This window comes from Bidens hawaiensis, unplaced genomic scaffold (assembly GCF_021521415.1).
Source record: "Bidens hawaiensis isolate Kalapana, Puna unplaced genomic scaffold, B.hawaiensis_p1.1 tig00043403_1, whole genome shotgun sequence".
Taxonomy (NCBI): domain Eukaryota; kingdom Viridiplantae; phylum Streptophyta; class Magnoliopsida; order Asterales; family Asteraceae; genus Bidens; species Bidens hawaiensis.
In genome coordinates this window covers 35,879-59,681 of record NW_027497682.1, presented here as the reverse complement: position 1 = coordinate 59,681, position 23,803 = coordinate 35,879, and the positions used below count along the sequence as shown (strand labels likewise).

At 37.2% G+C, this 23,803-nt stretch overlaps 1 pseudogene across 1 annotated transcript; it reads right to left on the bottom strand.

The window, feature by feature from the left end:
- Positions 1-7,264: 7,264 nt before the first annotated feature.
- Positions 7,265-9,687, bottom strand: LOC143594240 (metacaspase-1-like; annotated as a pseudogene). Its single transcript, XR_013146294.1, has 5 exons — positions 9,205-9,687; positions 8,796-9,126; positions 8,497-8,608; positions 8,172-8,339; positions 7,265-7,324 (listed from the first exon to the last, which is right to left on the bottom strand). The product of XR_013146294.1 is annotated as a metacaspase-1-like (transcript).
- Between the last annotated feature and the right edge of the window lie 14,116 nt (positions 9,688-23,803).

Below are 23,803 nucleotides of genomic sequence, written 5' to 3'. Positions count from 1 at the left end.
GGGTTTTGATATTCACATCTAAAAATCATTATTTTGTTATAAAATAAATGATAGTGTTTGTTCGATATTAAACGATATATGTGAACGTATTATTTCTAAAATATTTTATTAATACTTCAAAACCCAACTCCACATATTATTTGTTAGCCTTGCACGTTTTTCGAGACGGTTGGTCATTTTGTGTTAGATAGTTCAAGTCACTTAGTTGTGCTTTGTTTTGTTTGGTTGTCTGTGATTAATCGAGTAGTGTCGAGTCGTGTTTGCTTCTGAATTGTTAAGCAAGTCTCGGGGCCACCTTGTTACTTTGAAAATTGATAAGTTTGAAATTTTAATGGATTACTCGCTCGTACTCAATCTCCATTCGGGCGGGTTAATCTGGTTTTTAGAAATACGCACAGGGTGTCCCCGAATTTTTCGTCTTTATTTATTTTTATTTTAATATTTTATTAATATTTTTATATTATTTTATTATGTGGGACGACCGTGACCGAAATGCTATACGTTTGTCGCCACATCGCCTGTTGACATATCTAATTTGCTTGATTGATTTTGCAGATATGTCTGATGCACCAGAGTCTTCGCGTGCCGCGGGCCGCAAGAGGCGGAGGACTGACCCTCGTGTCATCCGCTACGGTAATGACGAGGTGCAGATTGTCGCGGGCATCGAGCCTGCAGATATTATGGGTGATGGACAGACTCCGCATCAGGTTCTACGATTTTATTTTACCTCAGAGGAGTACACCAGGTTGCAGCGGATCCGACGGATGCAGCTTCATCATCACCGTTCATTTGATTGGACATTGTTGCGTCAGTTGGAGATTGACACCCAGGTACAGGCACTTTTGACTGCTCCGTGGGCAGATGTGCTTGCGTGTGACTCGATTCTGTATGTCGAGCTCACACGTGAGTTTTATTCGACATTTGACTTTACGCCCACGGAGTTCAGTGAGCCACGCGCAGTATCATTCTCACTGGGACGACAGTTGTACGAGATGTCCGTCCCAGACTTTGCCTTGGCCACTGGATTTTATACGGCCGACGAGGTTCAGGCGCCTGCCTTCCTCCAGAGCATACGTGGTTACACGGCACATGCTCAGGACCCCCGTGAGCACTGGCTCACGGAGGCCCAGCTCGGCCAGTATTGGGTGGAGATCTCCGACGGGGCCCACTCCAGTGCTGTTGTGGAGTCGTCTATTCGGGTCCCCATCCATCGCTACATTCACAGGATTGTTGCCTGTACTCTCGTCGGCCGACATTCGGGCCACGAGAAGTGCAACAACTTAGATCTGTTGTGTTTATATTCTATTCTTGTCCAGTGACCGACTAATGTGGCGATGCTCCTGCACACGTCATTCGCTCGGGGTAGCAGACTTCAGGGATCATCGGCACGCCTACCTTTGGGGCCTTATATTATGAGGATCGCCGAGCGACTTGGGGTTTTTGAGCGTTATCCGACTAGATATTTTACGCGGGGGCCAGATATAGGAGTTTTTGGGATACAGGAGGCCCGTCGGGCTGTGATCGTTGAGGAGCATGACCCAGTAGCTTTAGTCCCGGTCCGACAGGGTCCACATGCACCACCACCTGAGGGATTAGAGGCTGCAGTTTCTCTTCAGAGGGGTATTCTGACACGCCGGCAGCGTCGTCCGACTCCGCATATCTTGCTACCGCAGCAGCAGCATCCACTCCGAGAGTCAGCAGCATCCTCATCACGCCAACCGCAGCAGCCAATCACATTGGATATGATTTATCAGCAGCAGCAGCAGATTTTAGAGACCATTCTGGCACAGCGGGAGGAGACGCGGGCCCACTTGGCCCGCATGATGACTACTTTCGTTTATTGTTTGTTGCTTCGCAGGTACCGCTCCCTCAGTCATTGATCTTTGCAGTGGATCCGCCAGCGGATCCGCAAGACGAGGCAGAGGATGATCCGCCAGTACAGTAGCTTTTTAGTTACCTTTTTTCATTTTATTTTTTTTTATTAGTATCATGGTCTGTATTATATTATATTATATTATATTTTGAGGGATCATGTTTGGGTAACTGGTTGGGCTTATATGTTTATATGTCTTTTGATTGCTGCTGTGTTTGATTTTATCTGTATATTTTGTTGTAACCGAACTTTGTGGGTGTAGTTCACTATAAACCCTCACGAGACCCCACTCGTCCTCCCGGGCTACCGGGGGGTTTACAGGGCTTGTTACATACGCTAAATTCAATCATGATTCCTACGAAAGTGAGTTAGGTCTTTTAACGTTTTTAACTAATTTAACAGAATTTATTATGAAACAAATTAATTTGGCTCGGTAATTGTTTTAATAAAATTAACAATTATTCATTTTCGAAACTCTTAAAAGACCTATGTCTTACACTTGTGAGAACCTTGCTTCTACACATCTCGAGATTTTGCATGTTCGATTGTCAGTTTGGTAATTGGATGAGACGAGAGTATACGAGTGTTACGAGAGTTCACGAGCCAACTGGTCCTTCTCCAGTCACGTTGATATCAGGTGATTTCAATTTCATAATTAATTTTTTTATTACTTTAAACGTTAAAAGTATAATTGTATAATTGTTAGTAGTACCGCCACACATGAGCCCCGAAGTTTTAAAATTGCTTAATAGTCAAAAACTCAATTTCAACCCCGTCCATCAAATGTTCATTAATCCTTCTATCATTTTTAACTTTGAGGACAATGTTAAGTGTTCTTACATTGAGGACAATGTAAACCTCAAGTGTGAGGATGGGGGAAATTTGAAAAATTTTAGCCCGATAGTACCTCGAAGAGTGTTCAGAAACCAAAGTTGTTAACTGTTAATTATTGCAATTAATGCAAAGTCATAGGTTTCTGGTCATGGTTGGTTTTTCAGTGTCTCATTAGTCTTACTCACAAATTTTTTTATAACGAGAAGTTGAAAATGGGGTCGTTTAGGCGGGGATAACGAGTCATGGGGACAGGTACACATGTTTATATCATCAACCCTATTCCTCCAGTACATGTGTGAGTTGACCCAAATGTATATAATACACATATAATATATAGTACACACATGTCATTTGAGTGCTCTCACTAATGTTCATGGATTACGGGATCACAGTTGGCAAAATGCAAAAGTGATAGAGGCAACTAGGTTAAGCCTCGTCTGGATGAGCGTGAGTGTGGGTACTGGAGGGTTGGGACCTCATACATTATACATATGAGGATGGTTAATGTGAGGGGCGGGGGGTTGGGTCCCTTAGAAAACATTTCTTGGACTTATTTTTCGTTTGTTTAACCCCGACATTATGTTACGAGACGATTCGGCTTACTAGGTTTATTTGTATCTGTAATTGTATTTGTTTTTGTTTTGTATTTGTATTTATCTCATTTTAAGCATCACGTTATTATGCTTAAAAAATTGAGAAAAAGACAAAAATATGTCTGTTTATATTCTAGTATGTATTCTGTAGTTCGTTGAAGTTTGTTTATGTCAAAAAAAAAAAAAAATTGTGAAATCAGTATGTTGATAGTTTGCTTATTCAGATGTATATAATCAGTCAGTTAGTTGTATACTAGTTTCGTTTATTTAGATGTTTTGTAATAAGCCGGATCGGATCGTTTGGGCAACTTAAATATTTCCCTTCCATACCCTTACACCTGGACCCGTTACAACCCTTTTAAAGACCTCTTGATTTGCATTTGTGCCAAAGCAGCTTGATGGATTAATATGTACTTATGAGTGATACTGAGAGCAGAGCGATACTGGCACATCTTTTGCTAGTCCATATATTAAACCGATAGGAGAGATGTTATATTATGAGTGGTATGAGCATGTGTGCCTTAACCGGAAACAAAGTACACCTGTCTGGGCGGCTCTATTGTTTTTATTATAGCATTTAACCGTATTTGTGATATGTCAATCTAAAAACAGTGTCAGTCTGGGAAATTGGGTATGACCTTAAACCTTACTAGTATTAATGGCGATAATATACATACCTATGATGGAGGTCGATGTTTGCTTTAGAGTTTTGCTTGAGGGAAAGCAAAAGATAAGTGTGGGGATGTGATGGTCGGTTAATTTGTATATGTTTTAGTTCGTTTATTATTTAATTTTAACTGTTTATTCTAGAACTATCGATACTTCATACGTGTTTTATTGGATTTCAGGTCATAGGCGTTAAAGTACTCAGTATGGACCTGTTGTGACACGGAATGAAGACCCGGGATGTCCAGCACGCAAAACGATGAAAAGAATGAATTTGCTGTAGCAGGGTCCCATCGCGGTACGCGATGGGTTTGCTAAAGTCCCCATCGCTTACCGCGATGGGTGAAAAAATAAGTGTTGACTCTGGTCAATCGCGGTACGCGATGGGCAATAGAAGACCCCGTCGCGTACCGCGACGGGTGTGCAGACGGGAATTTTAGGTTTATATCATCTTGTTCATCAACACATAACCCTAACTCCGTTTTGACGAACCATAGGCGATTCCAACAGTCCAAGAAGGCGATTTTCACTATCCTAGCTTGTGTCAAGACCCTACATATGATTCCTATCATCCATATCGAAGATTCAATGATGTCTAGGCTCAGCTAATTTCCTAGAATCGCACCCAGGATGTATAGTTTGTAACCTTTTACAGTTTTTCTCATGTGATTAAGAATACTTGTGTATTGTTATTGATGATTGATATATGATTATTGATGTTTAGTATTTCTGTGTGTTCGGTCGGTTTAGGTTTACGTTGGTCTGAACGATCTGTTACCAGTTTCTAGATAATTAGTCATATAACTGTTTGGTTAGATTGAATACGATAAAACGTACAATTGCCCTTAACTGAGTCACACTGGCAAGGACTGTTTGATAACCAGTGTCGTGTGTAAAGTAATTGTTGATGTCTAAGGTTTTGTCTGATTGATCAGTTTTCAGTTAATCGTTAATAATCAATCTGTTAGGTTGCATGAGATACTGTTGGTTGCTTACTTGAATTCCCGGGTGTGATTTTCTTTGTTAATTGTTTACAACTCGTTTATTTGTTCGTTGCTTAGTTCTCTGCTTTCACTAAATCTGCTTGTGTGATCAGCACTAAAAACCAGTCACTTCATAATTAGAAATCTGTTACACGAACTCATTAACCACATAATCCTTGTGATACGATACCCTACTTGCTCTAACTATTTAGAATAATTAGGTTTTTGATTGACTCAAACGACGGCAATCAGTAGTTGCGTATGTATGTGTGTAGGTACGTATGTTTGTATATGTGTACGTATGTTTGTATATGTGTATGTATGTTTGTATGTGTGTAGGTATGTAGGTTTGAATGTGGCTCGGTACATTTATATGTGTATAGGTAGGTTTGAATGTGTAATTAAGACATAATTACAACCAACCACATACATGTACGTAACATCATAAGAAACGAAGTGAAGTTAGGGATTAATGGAGTTACACCTTCACCTCTCGCTGTAATATCACTTCTCCCAAGATCCATCCCCTATATATAGGGGATGGATCTTTCAAGAAGTGATATTACAACGAGAAGTGCGAGAAGTGAAGATATAACTCCATTAATCCCTAATTTCACTCCCTTTCGTATGATGTTACATACATATATGTAGGTTGGTTGTATTTATATCTTAATTACGCATTCAATCCATTAATCCCTAATTTCACTCCCTTTCATATGATGTTACGTACATGTATGTAGGTTGGTTGTAATTATGTCTTAATTACACATTCAAACCTACCTACAAATATATAGATGCACCGAGCCACATTCAAACATATGTACCTACACACATACAAACATACATACACATATACAAACATAAGTACACATATACAAACATACATACATACACACATACATATGCACCTACACATAAGAAAGGGAGTGAAATTAGGGATTAATGGAGTTACACCTTCACTTCTCGCAGTAAAAAAACTTCTGAAATGATCCAATATATTATATTCTTATGATAATATGTTGATGACTTTAATTTAACATGCTCATGAAACTTCTTCAATAATTATATGCGTTTTATAGTGATGATTCTCGGTAGGTCTCGCCACACGTCTTGGATCCCTAGGTCACACCACACGTCCTGCCTTCGTAATTCCTACCACGCATCTTGGCTCCATAGGTCTTACCACACGTCTCTGTAGATCCTTCGAGCCATGTTGGCTCTGTTGGTCCTACCTCCCTTCCAACCATGTTGGCTCCAAAGGTCCTACATACCGTATCAGCTCCTTAGGTCTTATCAGCGTATTGGCTCCGTATGTCCTACCATCCGTCTTGGTTCAGAAGGTCTTTCAAGCTATGTTGGCTCCATAGATCCTACATGCTGTATTGGCTCCTTAGGTTCTATCAGTCGTATTGGATGTGTAAGTCCTACCACACGTACAGCTCTAAGGTCCTACCAACTGTATTGGTTCCATAGGTCCTACCTTGCGTCTTGCTCTGTAGGTTCCCACTATATTAAAGATTTTCACTACTCTAACCGGCGGGTTACCTAGCTTCTCTTTAAATGCACACCTTAACAAGCTCCCCTCTTCACATCTATCATGACTAGCAAGTTTTAAACCTTTTCATATATCTAAGCTACCGTAAGTGTTAATCTGGGTCTAGCACTAAAAAATAACCATAAACAACACTACTACACAAATGGGCAAAGGCGACCGAACTTTGTGAGCAACCAAAATGGTCACGAAATTAGCAACTATATCTATGACCAAATTCAAAAACGGTCGCAAAATTAGTGACCAAAATAGAATAGGTTGCAAAGTTAGCGACCAAGATAAAAATCCATCGCAAATTTATTAACCGAAATTATTTGGTCGTTAATCAGTCACAAATGTAGCGGACAAAATTGTTTCGGTTGTAAAAATGGTGGTTAGTTAAAATATAACAAAAACTAATAAAATAAGAATTAAATTGGTCGCAAAAACGGTCGTAAGTTTTCCGACCGAAAGTCTTTTGTCGCAAAATTAGCGACCAAACAAAATAGGTCGCGAAATTAGCAATTGAACATTTTCCGCCATTAATCAGTAGCAAATATAACTTCCGAAAATGTTTTGGTTGCAACTATTGTCACTACTTAAAAAAACAGAAAAAAAGGTATATGAATATTATTATAACTCACTTTAATATTTTATTGCTTGATAATAATAATATATCACAACATAGAGAACGGGGGTATTACATAGTTTATCTTACTACTAATTCCATCACAAAGGAAAGTGACATTATAACTATGGGGATAACACCGCTCAGAAGTATTCTCTAGAATATAACAGGCTCCGAGTGAATCTCAAATCTTGTGACAGAGGATAGTTGAGGCTCCTACAAATTAAGACCAGTTTGTAGTTAGCAATTGAGCATTTAGTAGTGGGAAGATGTTAAAAAAACTGTAAAAACGGTGAAGTTTAACTACACTTATTAGTGTTACTCTTAAACTTATAAAAGGTGGTGTTTAATGCTTAGCAGTGTCGACGAATAGTGGTGTAAACAAGCTGGGCTGAACCCGAGCTCGTTAAGGCTTGAGCTTGACTTGTTTAAAGCTCTATCTCTAAAACTCGAGCTCGGCTCATGACTAAATTTTCAAGCTCGCTTAGCTCTTTTATTAATTATTTTAATTAGGTATTTTATATTTAACTACAAATATATAATAATATTCTTTATAAATTATATATGTTACTTTTTGTCATACTTTTATATATAGTAATAGTTATTTATAATAGTGCATAACATAGAAGTTATATAAAATGAAAAGCTTCTTGGTTCGCATGTTGGCTCAAGCTTGATATGTGAATCTCATACCCCTTTATTGAATGAGCCTAGATAAAAGCTCGAGCTTGGTTCGTTTAAGCTTGGCTTGATTTGAGTTTGTAACGATATTTTGATATCTAGTAGCTCCTAAGCATCTCGGCTCATTTACACGTCTATCAATGATGCGTGTGTACTGTGTAGTAGGAATTGTAGTAAAAGATAACTAAAATGCTTACATGTAGGTTCAAGGTATACAAACTGCATTATGTAGGACAAGTTTTCACCTAGTTAGTTCTCAGTGTTTTAATTTTCATTACACCATTAAAATTTATTCTTTTCAAATTTCTTATTAGCTTGTTCCAATTTTCCCAACACGTTATGCACCTATATTAAGGATTGATTTAAATTATTACAGAAGTACCTGCAACATAGAAGATGCACGTGGCAAAAGTCGGCATGCCACTTGTTGTGCATGGTGTACGATTCTTCGCATAGACGAGAGTAGTGTTCCATAAGTCAGCTTGCTTTCATTTTCAATAGTTGGGATGAAGCTAAATGTCAACGCGCCTATAGCCTTGCCTGTGAAAGCCTGCAAAAGCAAAACTTTCAATATACTGCATATATGTAGTACACTTCATATATGGTAGAATCAAGTTTCTTAGTTTTCTCACAAACAAGAGTTTTTTCATGATCCTTTCCCTACATATATTGTATAATGAATGGATGACATGTATGAGTTTGCTTACTGATGTATCTGCTGAGTATTGGTCGTCTGCACATGCACTAATACACACTGCTTTACCTCCACGAGTTCCTTTAACTCTAAGTTAGTGTTCTTCCCACTTATACAGTCCATCCCTGCTTGGAAGGTTAACATATTTTTATTTGATTCATCATATATCTTTTAATTTGTCTGTAAGCCATTAAGTTTGAATACGATGATACCTATCATTATTATTATAAATTAGTTGGCTAACTTTATCATATTCCATTTATTTGAGAAGTAATCTTTCTATATAAAAGATATTTGGTTTTCAGTACTGACCAGCTGATCTTGCAAAGAAAAGGTAGATCCAGAAGGGTGCCGCTGAAGCAAGTGTCGACGACAGTGTGAAGCGTAACACCATGAGGCAGTGGTGCTACAAGGGTGGCATTGATTTCATCATCTATAATCACTCCAGCCACTCTATAGTCAAGAGGGCACAACGCTTCATCATACCCATCAGCCTCATCTCCATGTTTATCAGGAACGCGGCACGCATGGCCTGCATAGTAGAACAACAACGAGTCCCCGGATTGGCAACCATGGACTAGCCATTGTAACGCCGCTTGTATGTTGCGCTTTGTTGGGATCCTGGACCGATCCGACTCCTCTTCTGCATCAAAAGTAGACATACATATATATTGTCATACTTTTTTCTTGTTAAATGTACATGACATTATTATATTTTTACCTGTAAGGATGAGGATGGAAGCATTTGGAAAGCCCAATTTGTTAACTAGTAACTGTTGCATGCTCCTGACATTAAGAACACTAGCTTCAAGTTTCTTTTTGTGGCCATTGTAGGTGATACCACACAACACTGCCCTTTTCCTGCCATGAGTATGAGGCAATTGTTGATGTATTCTGTAGTGTTGCAACTGAGGCGGCTGCTGTTTTCGTTGAAGATCATGCTGATAGTGCTTTGTTGCTGCGTTGATAAACTGCCCGGTTCGAAAGAGAACAGGGTTCATGATCTTTCGGTTAAAAAGGTTAACAGGTTTGCACACGGGACATATTCGGTATTGTGACCCCGGCATTCTAATCGTTATTCTTTGACACGTGTTGCACCTTCCCATGTTTATGTTCTTTCTGAGTTGGAATTAATGATTGTGTGGTTGTTTGTCAGTTTTAGTTGTTTCTTCCGGTTTTATAGTTATATATTTAGCCCATGCCCATGTGTCTCACGAAGTAAGTGGAAGAACCAGATTCACCTTTCGGCAGATGGATTTATTTAGTGTAATAATGTATTCAAATGTTGATGTTGGTTCATTTAACTTTAATCAAACTTAACAAACACTAATAAGAGCATGCTTATGTGTATTCAACTTCAGTCCAACACAAACATGAACAATTAAACAATTGGTTTTTTTGTTCATGTTCGTTTGTTAAGAAAATAAACATGTTTTGGTTTTCAAAAAATATTTCTCCTTACATAAGTTTAAAACCCCAAAGACTATAATATAATGACAATTAATGGGCCAAATTTTAACTATATACAACAGTCACATAAAAGGTGTATGTGAAATGCATCTTATCCAAATATCATGTGAAGTTTACGTCTAGTGAGCATGCATGAGTCTTCCATAATGGAGTTCATGAAAAAGTATAACAATAAATCCTTGTTACGGGAATACAACTATTCCCGTACTACTTTTTAAGAAAAAAGATGCATGGATTTATATTCGAAGAACTTCTTTTCTTCGAGTAATATGTTGTTTAACTACAATGGATTGGATTTGGTCTTTCAAAAGTGAAATATATGGAGGAACCTCAAATCAAATTGGCATTTTGAGCATCCTAATTTTCCAAGATATATTCCTATCTTAATCAAAATAGTTGTGGGGTAATAATTTTGGAATCAGAACAAAATGTTCATGTTGGTTTGTGTAACTTGAACTAAACTGCACAAACATGAGCCCAACAAGACAAACATGAACAATTAAACGAATATATTTTTTGGTGCATGTCCGTTCGTTAAGAAAATTAGACGAGTTATTGCATAATTTGATATTTTTCGAATGTAAATAAATGAACCTTCGTCAAACATTCCTAGTGTTGATTTTGATTTTTTACAGACGTATCAAAACGTTTTTTACTCGCACAATCTTTTAGTCGCTAGTGTAGATCCTTGAAGGGTTCCCTTAAATGGGGTATAATAAATAAAAATCAAATCAACCTAAATACTCTCTCCTTCACTCTTTAATGTCAAAATTTAAAACCACAAAGTTTAAGGTGAATTAAATGATTATTTTATTTGTTTACCAAATGACAATAATGCTCTTGCAAATTAAGTCCATCAATATTGTTTATAATACTAATTGTGTGTTTAAGGGTAAACTTTGAATGACTAATAAATTTTGAAAATGGACTTTTATGAATAAACAAAAAAAATATGAACATTTTTAATAGGGGGGAATGAAGTAATAATTAAGCACCCAAAGAAGACACAAACTTTAACATGAAAACCCTCAAAATAGATATCAAAATGAGTTAAGACGGCAATAAATTCACTCTGGACAATAATAGGACGATTTAAATAAATTGCCACAAAATTAACATTATTGTCTTAGAATGGATCTTCAAGACGTGGTCCGGTTTCTAAAACGGTAAGCTCAGTGAACAGATGAGTGATAGATTAGACGATAGGTCCGTTAGTTCTCAAAACGTTGCACCTTCACAAAGTTTAAAACCCAAAAGGTGTAGCCTTATCGAAATGATATTTGGAGTTTACGTCTAGTGGGCATGCATAAATGATCCATAACGGAGTTCACGACAAGTATAGCAAGAAACCTATGTTACTGGAATACTATTATTCTCGTACTAATTTTTAAAGAAAAAGATGCATGGATTATATTCAAAGCATTTCCTTTCTTTGAGCATTAAGTTTTTTTTAACTACCATGGAATGGATTCTTTTGGTCGTTCAAAAGTAAATGGAACAACCTCAAATTTGGTATTTTGAACATCTTAATTTTCAAAGAGATATATTTTTTTATGGATGAAAACAGTTATGGGAAATTTTGTGGAATCCACAATAATTTAAGTGCTAAATTGTATATGAAGATCTTCAAATATTCCACATGATTTCGTTACTTCATTTCTTGTTTTAACTTTGGAAATAATTGTGTATATATGACACAAAACTTTAACTTGAAAGTTCTTACAATAGAAGTAAAAAAATGAGCTAGGCAACAATAAATTCATTGTGGTCAATAATAGAGCAATTATAAATAGGGTGTTGCTAAACGTACCTCATTTCCTTCATTTTTACTAAACATATACTCTCTCTCAAGTTTTACGTTAATACGATTTAAACCTTTCTGTTTTTTCTTTGTCATTTTGTCATATTTTATTATCATTATTATTTAAAAAAGTTATTTTTAGTTAAAGTGTTGTAACATCCTAAAATTTCAAATAATAATATTTTATATTTATTGTATGACGGAAAGTTTACTTGAGTTAATAAATAAAGATGGTAAGGTAAGTAGGTAAATTAGATGGAGGTAATTATGGACCAAAAAGGAAAGATGGGCCTTAGGTCCATGGACATAAGGGAGTATAAATACCCCTTAAACCCTAATCCTTTCGATTTCCATCCATAATATCCATCTTATTCTCCTTACACACTCCAAACACACGCCTAAAATACCCTCTTACGGCCGCAACCAAGAGAGTGGTCCAATACCTAAACCCGAGCATAGATCTTGATAAACCTTAACCATACAAGCAAGATACGAGTTAGAGTTATATATTGGAACAAGCCGCAACATAGCAAACGATTAAAGGTATGTTCTTGACCTTAAAGCTTACGTTTTTTATGAACGGTTAGCCATGAAACTTAAACATAGAATAGATCGGGTCTAGTTAAATCATAAAGTAGCAAACTTGATGCTTAAAATGGACGTAATGGACTCATGGCTAGATACGGCTCATGAAGGAAACCCTAGATCTAGTAAAGAACGTTTAAACTTATAAAGATCCAAACTTTATGCCTAAAACGAATTAGATCTAGATATCGGCTTAGCGGCGGGTGCAAAACAGTTAAAGGGTAGTTGAAACTCTGGTTATAAACCATAAAATAGTAACAATGATGAGTAAAAATGATTAGCATGGAGAAATGAATTGAAAACATTGGACCTGAGGGTTCTCGGCCAATTTTGAGAATCTGTGGTCAACCATGTGGTTTTCGGTCAAACAGAGATTTCGGCCAAGACAGGTTCTCGGCCAATGAGTTCTCGGCCACGGGGTTTTCGGTCAGATACAGGTTCTCGGTCAAAACAGGTGTTTTCGGTCAAGCATGGTTCTCGGTCAAAAGGGTTCTCTATCTTGAGTTCTCGGCCACAGTTCTGTTGGGCCTTGGGCCTGAACCCAAATTGGGCCAGATGATGGATATTTGGACCTGATTTAAATAAGCCCAGCCCAGCTTAACCCCAGCCAGGGGCTATACCCCTTGGACCCCGCTAGGGGCTGCCGCCCCTAAAACCCCGCTACCAGGGGTGCTGCCCCCGGACCCCCGTTCGTTGTGGGTTATATAAAGATAGAAATACGATACGAGTAGTAATAGTTAATTGATACATGTGAATATTATACAGTTAGCCGTGCACAGCTCAAGAAGGGGATTACGATTAATGGTGAACGTAACCGCATTCAGGTGAGTTTATAGCCCCATTCCTTGTTATGTTTTCGGGGCTGTGTGCATACTCGATGTGATTAGTCAATACAATTATCCTAAGTGATAAGTGTATGCCATATATGTATTATGTGAAGTGTATGAATGTTTTCTTGTCGGTACATGAACGATCTTCGGATATTGCATGTACTGACAGGTAATGGTTTGATGATATAAGTATGTTGTATGACAACGAATGATTGATGTATGTATGTATGAAACTTACGGTTATGTATGTAGAAAGGTATGTTCTAAAGGTATGGAAGAAAGGGAGGCCGGACCTTAATAATATCCGAGGATGAAGGGTGACCGGACCCTAATAATATTCGAGGATGAAGGGTGACCGGACCCTAATAATATCCGAGGATGAAGGGTGACCGGACCCTAATAATATCCGAGGATGGAGGGTACCGGACCCTAATAATATCTGAGGTGTGTAGGGCGAATGCTCTTTACAACGTAAGGTTAGTTATGATTGTGTATGATGATGATGGACAGGTTAAGTATGTAATGCGTACCTCCGGGCACGTATATGTGTATGTAAAGTAAGTGATGTGATTAACTAGAACTCACTCAGCATGGCTGACTTTTAGTATGCACGCAGGCAAATAGGTTGAGGCAGCTCGCGTGATTGAAGACACATGGCATAGAATCGAAGATACTGGTATCTCAAGGAAATGTTATGATGTTTTCAAGAACTATGTTTTATGTTTAAAAAAATTTGAATGTTTGTTAAGACAAGATTTGACAGTTTTGTAATATGTTATGGTTGAAGTTATATTCCGCGTAAAGTTTTAATTAACTCTGATATTTAGAACTGCGTTTATGAGTAAATCCAACACCAAAGTAGGGCTACCGGTGACGAGGCCTTACAAGTGTTTTTCTTTTCCTTTGTTTTCATACTATAAAACATTTTTAATAACATTGGCACTACTCTCAACCCTGAATTTGCAACATGGCAAGAGGCTGACCAACGAGTTCTGCTTCTATTGCAATCCTTCGTAGCCGAGGAGGCTATGGCCGAAACCCTCGGTCACACAACAGCCCGCCAATTTTGGAAAGCCCTAGAAAATGCCTATAGCCACATTTCCCTTGAACGAATGCATACTCTTCGAGATTCTCTTCGACAGTTGCAAAAGGGCACCTCAAATGTTTTCGATTATTGTCGGAAATTCAGATTGTTTTGTGACCAGCTTGCTGCTATTGGCCATCCGGTAACTAATGTTGACAAATCTCATTGGTTTCTCTGTGGACTCGGTCCTTCCTTTTGAAATTTTCGCCATTGCTCAATGAACCGTGAGCCCGCCGCCACCCTTTGTGATCTGCTCGCACATGCCAAGAACCACGAAATCTTTTTCCAAATTAACACTAAACAACAATCAACCTCCTCAGGCAGCTTTCTCAGCCCAGTCTCAAAAATTCACCACGAACCCAAAATCATCTCGTGATTTTTCACATCGTGGTAGGTTCCGGGGTTCCTCATTCGATGGCGTGGCCGCTCCATCTCCCCGTCCCCCCGAGACGCCCACCTCATTGCCAACTTTGCAAAAAAGAAGAACATTATGCAAGTTATTGCCCAAACTTAGCAAGCTATGCACAACGGGCCACTCCTTTAGATGCAAATCTTGCACATCCTTTCCAAGCACAATGCAACATTGCCCAAAATACACCTGATTGGACCGCGAATTTTGGAGCCACAACTCATATGCTTCGTAATCCAGAAGGTCTTGATGAATCATTTGCTTACTCAGGTAACACATTGCCCAAAACTAAAATCAATAATAATTTACCGTTACAAAACACACTCGTTGTTCCCAATCTCACAAAAAATCTTCTTTCTATAAGCAGATTAACAAATCATTCACCTGTTGATGTCTTGTTTTCTAACTCCTTTTTTCACATTCGAGACCGAAAAACAGCAGCGGTTCTCGCTAGAGCACTTGTGAAAATGGATTCTATGTTCTATCTCAAGGCCATTTGTCACTTGTTCCAGGTCTTTCCGCTTCTCATCTTCGTGTATCATTTAATAAATAGCATAGTCGATTAGGAAATGCTTCATTTGATATTGTTTCTTTATTGAATAAACTTGGGCATGTTTTTGTTACATCTTTATTACCTAAAACTGGTTTGTGTTCACCATGCGAATTATCTAAAGTGCATCATTTACCTTTTATTGACAATTCTAAACGAGCACTTCATGTTTTGGACTTAATACATTGTGATCTTTGGGGTCAAGCACCGATAATATCTACCGACGGTTATTTTTATTATGTTGTATTCGTAGATGATTATTCACATTTTACCTGGCACCATCCTTTAAAAATCCAAGTCTGATTTTTTCAACATACTCGTCACCTTCTTAAACTTTGTTCAAACTCAATTTTCGTGCATTGTAAAGTTTTCTAAAGTGGCGGTGGAAAAGAGTTTACCAACAATCGTGTCCAACAACGTTTTCATCAATGGGACATACAAACCGGCTATCATGCCCACACACACTGCAACAAAACGGTTGAGTTGAGCGAAAACACCGTCATATAACCGAAACCGGTTTAGCCATGATAGTCAATGTACATGCACCCGCAAACCTTTGGATCGATGCCTTCACATCAGCCACATATATTATAAATCGATTACCAACACCCCTTCTCGAAAATAAATCACCATTCGAAATTCTGTTTCAACAACCTCCATCATATTCAAACTTCGAAGTTTTCGGTTGTCGTGTCTTCCTTTATTTTCTGGACTACACCAAACACAAACTCTTTCCATGAAGTGCCCCATGCATCTTCATTGGTTATAGTCCAAAACACAAGGTCTATGTTTAGATCCAACTACATCACATGTATACCATAACTCGTCATGCGAAATTTGACGAAGACACATTTCCTTTCACCGAAAAAAATTCCACGGTTGATGAAACTGAGCTTATATTTTCAAATCTTGAATATGACCTACCATCTCCCACTATTGATCACTCACACTCTGCTCCTAGCTCATATCAATCTTCCAACTCACCTTTGTACTTACCAACACAATCTGATCCAACTCTATCTAAATCGTCCAACCCAAACACTTCACCATGTCCTATTTGTCCATCAATAATTGACTCAACTTTTCCTTCTTACAGTTCCTAGTCCTAACCATAACCAAGTATAACCAACCAATAGTATACATACCCCACCACAAACACCCAACCCTAGCCTAACCATACCTACCCCACCAACTTCTCCATCGTCATCAACCATAACACCACCATCCCCTCATGCACCACAACTCATACAACCTGATCCCACTTTACATCCAATGACCACAAGGTCTAAAGCAGGAACTTTCAAACCAAGGAACTTCACTGACCTCACTAATTTTCACTCAAACAATCTTCATTATGCACTCTTCACTACCCATGTTCCCAAAGGAATAAAAATGGCCCTAAAAAGTTCCAAATGGGCCACTGCAATGGATGAAGAACTCGCAGTGCTTCGAAATAACGACACATGGGATCTTGTGAAACGACCAAATCAATCAAATGTTGTCGGTTCGAAATGGATTTACCGAATCAAATATAAGGCCGAGGGCATTGATCGCTATAAGGTGTGTTTAGTTGTTCAAGGGTTCACTCAAATTCCAAGTCTCGATTTCTCTCACACCTTTAGTCTTGTTGTCAAAGCCTCGACCATTCGGGTAGTTGTTAGTCTTGTTATCATCTATAAGTGGCCACTCCTACACCTATACGTGAATAACGGGTTCCTAAACGGCCACCTTTCCGAAACCGTTTACATGGAATAACCACCTGGATTCGTAAATCCAGAGTTCCCAGATCATGTATGCAAACTTAAACGTGCGTTATACGGTCTTCAACAAGCACCGCGTGCTTGGTTCTAACGTTTAAGTACCTTCCTCTTCACGCTTGGTTTTAAATGCAATCGAGCCGATCCATCCCCTTTTGTTTTTAAAAATGATACGGTGCTTATTTACTTAATCGTGTATGTAGATGACATTATTATAATCGGAAACAAATCAAATGTCATTAACACTTTCACAACTCACCTACACGGGGAGTTAAAAATTAATGATCTTGGCTCATTAAGCTACTTTCTCGGCCTAGAGATAATCAACACTCCTTCTAGTCTTTTTCTAAGCCAAGAAAAGTATGCATATGACATCCTTTCTCGGGCGGGCCTCCTACATTCAAAACCGGTTGCCACTCCTATAAAAACAACTGACATATTCACCTTTACAAGAACAGTCTTTCATGATCCAACACTCTATGGCTCCTTAGTTGGTGCTCTCCAATACCTCACCATCACTCACCCCGATTACTCATATGCGGTAAATCAAGCAAGTTAATTCCTCCAAAAACCCCACTAATACACACTTCCATCTTGTTAAAAGAATTTTTTGATAATTTTAAAGGTACCTTATCTTTTGGCTTAACGTTCAACAAACCCACCAAAACAACCTTAGTTGGTTATTCGAATGCTGATTGGGCTCGGTGTATAGAAACTAGACGTTCTGCGTATGGTTATTCCATTTATTTAGGGGGGAATTTGGTCTCATGGAGTGCTAAGAAACAACCAATGTCTCAAGATCAAGTTGTGAGTCCGAGTATATATCAATGGCTAACACGGCAACTGAAATTATTTGGCTAACTCATATACTACGTGAGTTACATGCTTTATCACCGATCGTCCTACACTTTTATGCGACAACAAGAGCACTTTATTCCTAAGTTAGATGCCGGTCTCATATAAACGAGCAAAAAACATTGATATAAACTACCATTTAGTTCGTGAATTAGTTGCAACTGGACGACTCCATAAAAAATTTGTTCCTACCACGCTTCAAGTAGCCGACATCTTCACAAAGAGTCTTCCATGACCACTCTTTGAACACTTTCGTACAATGCTTTGAGTTGGCCCGCTACCGTTTCGTTTGACAGGGGTAACAGGCGGAAATTATAACAGGAGGCAAAAATCAAAATATGTTTAAATTTAAACTTATTATTTAGTCAACAATTGTTATTCTTTTCTTGTATTGAGGAGATATTTTCTCCATAATAGTTGTACTATGTCTATATATATTTGACTTGATGGTATAATGAAAAGCAAGCCTTTAAGCAGCTCACAACTCCAATCCACTCTGACTTTTATAACCTTGCCTCACAATTACTTCACAAAAGTGAATTGGAATCCAAAAAAAAATCCACTTAATACTTAGTGGGTGATTGGGAGTGTTGTTTTTTTATTTTTTTTTGCTTTTTGCTTTTTGGAGGGGTAAAATGTCCAAAATGCCCCCTCCAAAAGCAATTAAAAGCATCAAATTGAAGCTTTTAGATGCTTTTGGAGGGGCATTTTGGACATTTTTCCCCTCCAAAAATCAAAAAGGAAAAAATAAAAGTACTCCCAAACATGCACTTAAATGGAAACTAACTCCTTGTCTGTTATTCAGATTAATGCTGCCGCAGACTAAAAAAAATTCCGATACAGGTCCAGTTGACATGTTTTCATAAATAGACCGAATTCGGAAAACCCATTTTGGTTCTGATACGCATCGATCGATAGCTCCTCTCAACCTACCGTTCGCTGCCGATCACCGTGCCGTTGATCCGCCTCACCGCCGGTCAAAGTTAACTCGATTATCGATTCCTTGAACTTGGCTCTGATACCGGTTGAAGTCCTATATCGATAATTAAACATGAATTAAACGAATAACTATCATTTATATTAATCAGAAAATATTACTCAAAAAACTGATTACAATCTTTCAAACCTTAACGTGGTTTGACTCTTGATAACCCTAACTCAGTTACATCATGCTCATCATCTATGATGTCTAACCATAACTCGGCTTATATATATTAACCTAACTTTCTAGCCAAGACATTACCAAATATAATAAAACCCTAATTACAACCCCATAAACTAATTAAATATTAATTAATACCACGGACCCAATAGGTCCAACCCAGTCACCTACACGTGACGGGCGTATTAAGTTAGAAATTACGTCCAACACGAATCATTATTTATACTAATCTTTGAACATTAACCAAGTTATGTTAGGGGTATGCTAAATGTACCCCCCCCCCCTCCACTTGTCATACCCCCTCCCCTGAACTTTCATTTTTTTTTAAATTTTATTTGACATGTTACTCCCCTATAACATTTTATTGCATTTTACGGTCTCCGTTTAATACTGTAAATTAAAAATTACAAGGTTTATTTTTATTTTTTTATTTTCTCTACACTTTCATTTCCTTTAAAGGTTTTATTTAACATATTACTATCTGTAGCATATATATATATATATATATATATATATATATATATATTTTTATGATCTCACTTTAATATATTAAATTAAAATTTATAAAGGTTTTTTATTTTCTTTTATTTTTCTCTTTTTTTATTTATTGTACTTGATTATAATAATAATAATAATAATAACAATAATAATAATCGATGTGTATGTTTATCTTTTTAGCACATTATTATATTTATAAAACTATATATATATATTAAATATTAAAAAAAACATATTATAAATATTTACAATATTAATACTAATAAAAATAAATTAATAATAATAACGTAATTGTTTTGAATTTGATATATGTAGTGGAAACCACTTGGTGAAAAAAATACTATAAAAAAATATTGTAGGGATTAATATGCAAATTAAATAACGTTAAGAGTCAATAATAATTAATTTAATAAGTACATGGGGCGTATGTTCAGTGAAAATGGTATGGAGGGGGTCTGTTTAGAAACACCATTATGTTGTTTTTGAGAGATTCAATTACTAACTCAAAGATAATAGTAAGTATTGGAAAATGGATTCTTGTCATGTAGTTGTGACTTGTTCACAATATTTATCCATCGGAGTGTAAAATAGATATAACATGGTCCGACTTTTAAAATCACTAAAATGGTCTGATTTGTAAAATAGTTATAATAGTAAGTTAGAGTGGTTGATTCAACGACCGGTCTGTTTTATAAAACGTAAAACAAAGTCGCACAAAAGCGAATATGTAAGGTAGAGGATTTTATTAATCCTAACTATGATCTTTCGGTCGCTGCCGATCCCAACTAACGAATTGGCTTATAACAATCCTATCTTTTATCATATTTGGTGCCAACAGTTTGCGACAAACAAAATTCTAACGCCGTTAGTTGCAGGTCACCGGAGAAATGTTTTTGGCCGTTAAACTCAAATTTTATACGAAAACTCAGCATATTCGTCCCAAACATCTTTGTAACCTTAGATCGGACCTTTATGGGCGTTTTTTTTAGTAAAAGCCCCAATAATAGGCCGTCGGAACCTTAGAACCATCGTCGAAATCGGATGGTAGTGCTTAAGTGGTGGTGGTTGGTTGGTGGTGTGGGTGATGGTGTTCAAGTGGTGTTTAGGCTTTTTATTCAAAAAAGATGCATAGATTTATATTCGAAACATTTCTTGTCAGAGTATTAAGTGTTTTTATAACTACATTGGAATGGATTCTTCAGGTCTTTCAAAAGTAAATGGAAGAACCTCTTTTTAAGAATCTAAAATTATTAAAAATATATACTACTAAAAAGAATAAAGGATCAAAATAGTTATGGGAAATCATTTTGGAATCCACACATATCTAATCCTCTAACGTATATCCCATAGTATTTTTCTGTTCTTTAAGAAATCACATAAAGATTTTAATTATATATATGAAGATCTTCAATTATTTCACTTGGTTTTACTTTAATTCTCAAGGACTTTAGAAATGTTGTGTAGATATGATAAGGATGAGAAATCTTAATTTATCATGGAAATACATATATGTGGACTATATATACGGAACAACACATATGGATTATATATATGCGGAACTTAACCTATGAGCCGATCCGAGCCAGGGCAAGCTCGAGCTCAAACATGAAGGAATAGATTAACACTGCGTACGTCATATCTCTTAATCCTCTAATATCATCTTCAAAGAATATTTAACTTACTCTCACGCCATCGGTTTATCACATGAGACCTCTCATGCGGTAAGCTAACTGTTGTTTCATCTTTGCAAGAATCATCTAAGCGATCAAGATCTGGAGCTGTCTACACAATCCTTGCTCCATATATGTTGTAGCAATAAGTTATCTTCCACCGTGAGGTTGTGTTGTTTATACCCAAAATCTTTTGTGGTTCAGCTCATAGTAACAGGTTCCATACATGACTAGGAAAGACGCCACTTCAAAGGTTACCTCAACTCCTCTCACAAATGTTTCATAACCGGGCCAAGCCAATTTTCACTGAATTAGTCTAACACTCACTCCCCGGATGCGAATAAGTCACTTTTGAACTAATTTTTTCAAGAATACCCTATACTCACAACACATTTTCGTCTTTAAGAGGGTTAAATCTTTTACTTGGTGTTCCTCTACAAAAATTAATTTAATAACATTTCTCTAGTTAGCGATTTCATTTATTATAAAGCATATTTGAAAAAAGGTGTATTGGTTTTTATTAGTCCCAACAATCACCTTTTAGTTGTTGCGGGTCCCAACTAACAAATTGGTTGGTAACGGTCCAACTGTTATCATCTTTTCTTCCATCAAGCCCCAACTAACTGAGTGGTAACTCCATTAACTTCTTACTAACATTTCAATCCTAGTTGTCAAAAACCTATTAACACTACGTACGTCATCTCTCTTAATCCTCTAATATCACCTTTAAAGAATATTTAACTTATTCTCACCCCATCGGTTTATCACAAGAGACCTCTCATATAACAAACCACAAAATAAATTAAAGGAAAAGTAAAGGAAATAGAAGGAGAAAATTCCATCCCACATTGATGGAGGAAAGAAAAAGAGAAGCTTCCACCATAGTATAAATAGGAGAGTAAGTTTCTTGTCCCACGTCGCAAAATTATAAAACTAGTGAGCTCTTTATAAGAAAGAAAATTTATATGTTAATATTCTTATAAGAAAAATCACACCCAGTGGTCCTAGCGGAGAGTGCGAAGCACCCGAACACGCACGCGCACGGGCTCGGGCTCGGACGAAGTGCGATTGGCGCTTTGATGGCGCACTTCGCACTTTGTTGAAAATTAAGATTTTTAATAATCCTTCCATCGCGATACGCGACGGGTTTAAATTTGCCTCATCGCGTAGCGCGATGACGTGTAACATTATCCAGAAATATTGCGGCATACCGATACGCGATGAGCTGATAAAGCTATACATCGCGTATCGCGACGTGGAGGTTACACAGACGAGACACGTAGCCTGCCACATGGCGTGCCACGTAGCAGGTCTAGGGCTAATTAGGCAAGGCTATAAGATTCTTCGCGATACGCGACGCCCTTTGCCTATGGCTCCAGATCAGCTATAAACAGATTGGCAACGGGACATTCTTCCTTGCTCAAAATTCTATTTTCTCTCTGAGTTTTTCACATACACATATTATATATTAAGAGTATAGTATAATACCCGAGTTATCGTAGCGATATCTTATCCGATCAAAAGAAACTTAAACGCGAATCCAAAAGCTCTGCCTGTCAAGGTATGACATTGTGCCATCGTGTAAAGTTTCTACTCTCGTGATTATCATTATGATTATTGATTTTATACTAATCTAGGTATACTACATTGTGTTTATCCTATGTGCTTAATACCAAGAGGCGTTTTCTTTAATTGTAAACTTGCAATGTGAGACATTCAAGTTTTTATACAACTCACATTTGCGTAAGACAACTATTTTTCCAACGCTGTCATGGTGATTTCAAAACATATAAAACCCATGATAGATTGTCTAAATATTTTCAAATGTATTTATAAAGTATTTAAAATACATTACAGTGATTAAGTCTCTATAAACTTACGGTTGGTTACTACAGGTATTGTGGGGTTTTGTATACAAAGCTTGCCTACTGGGTTATTACACGTTACTTATTGGACAAGTGTTAGCCAATAAGTAATATGACCACAGTCATAGATACGCTCGAGTGACAAGTACATTTCGATAATTTGTAAGCAGTCAGATGTAAAAACATCTTAATGCTGTAAATGTAAAATGTGTCATTTACAAATGAATGTACTCACCAGTATTTCTTGATGATCAAATATTTTAAACATGTTTCAGGTGATTTGTTAGAGACAAATGAATGATGCATGCGGGCTTCCAGCTTAAATAAGTGGCTTGTCACAAGAATAAAGAAACGTGTTTTGAAAATTAGGGTTTATCCTTATAAAAATTATGTTTGTATCAAAATGAATTAAACTTCCGGTTTATTATAATAACAATCATGGTGTTTTTGTAACTCTGATCATTTGTCCTAACTACAGTTCTAATGAAATTTCCGCTGCAAAATAATTTAATAAACACCGTTACCACCAATCAATGTTCACGGCTTCCCTCCCGGGGTATAGGGGTCGGGGGCTGTGACAGCTAAAGTGGTATCAGAGCCACTGGCTTAAGCAATATGGGTATTTTAATAATACCTAATATTAAAATTAAGATTTAGGAAATACATGCATAAACCTATGTGTTAACCATACATATAAGAATCTAACCACACGTGAAAATAAAAAAAAACAACTTTCTTTTGGAGTTCGTTTTTCTATTGTTTTTGATTAACAGTATGAGTGAGC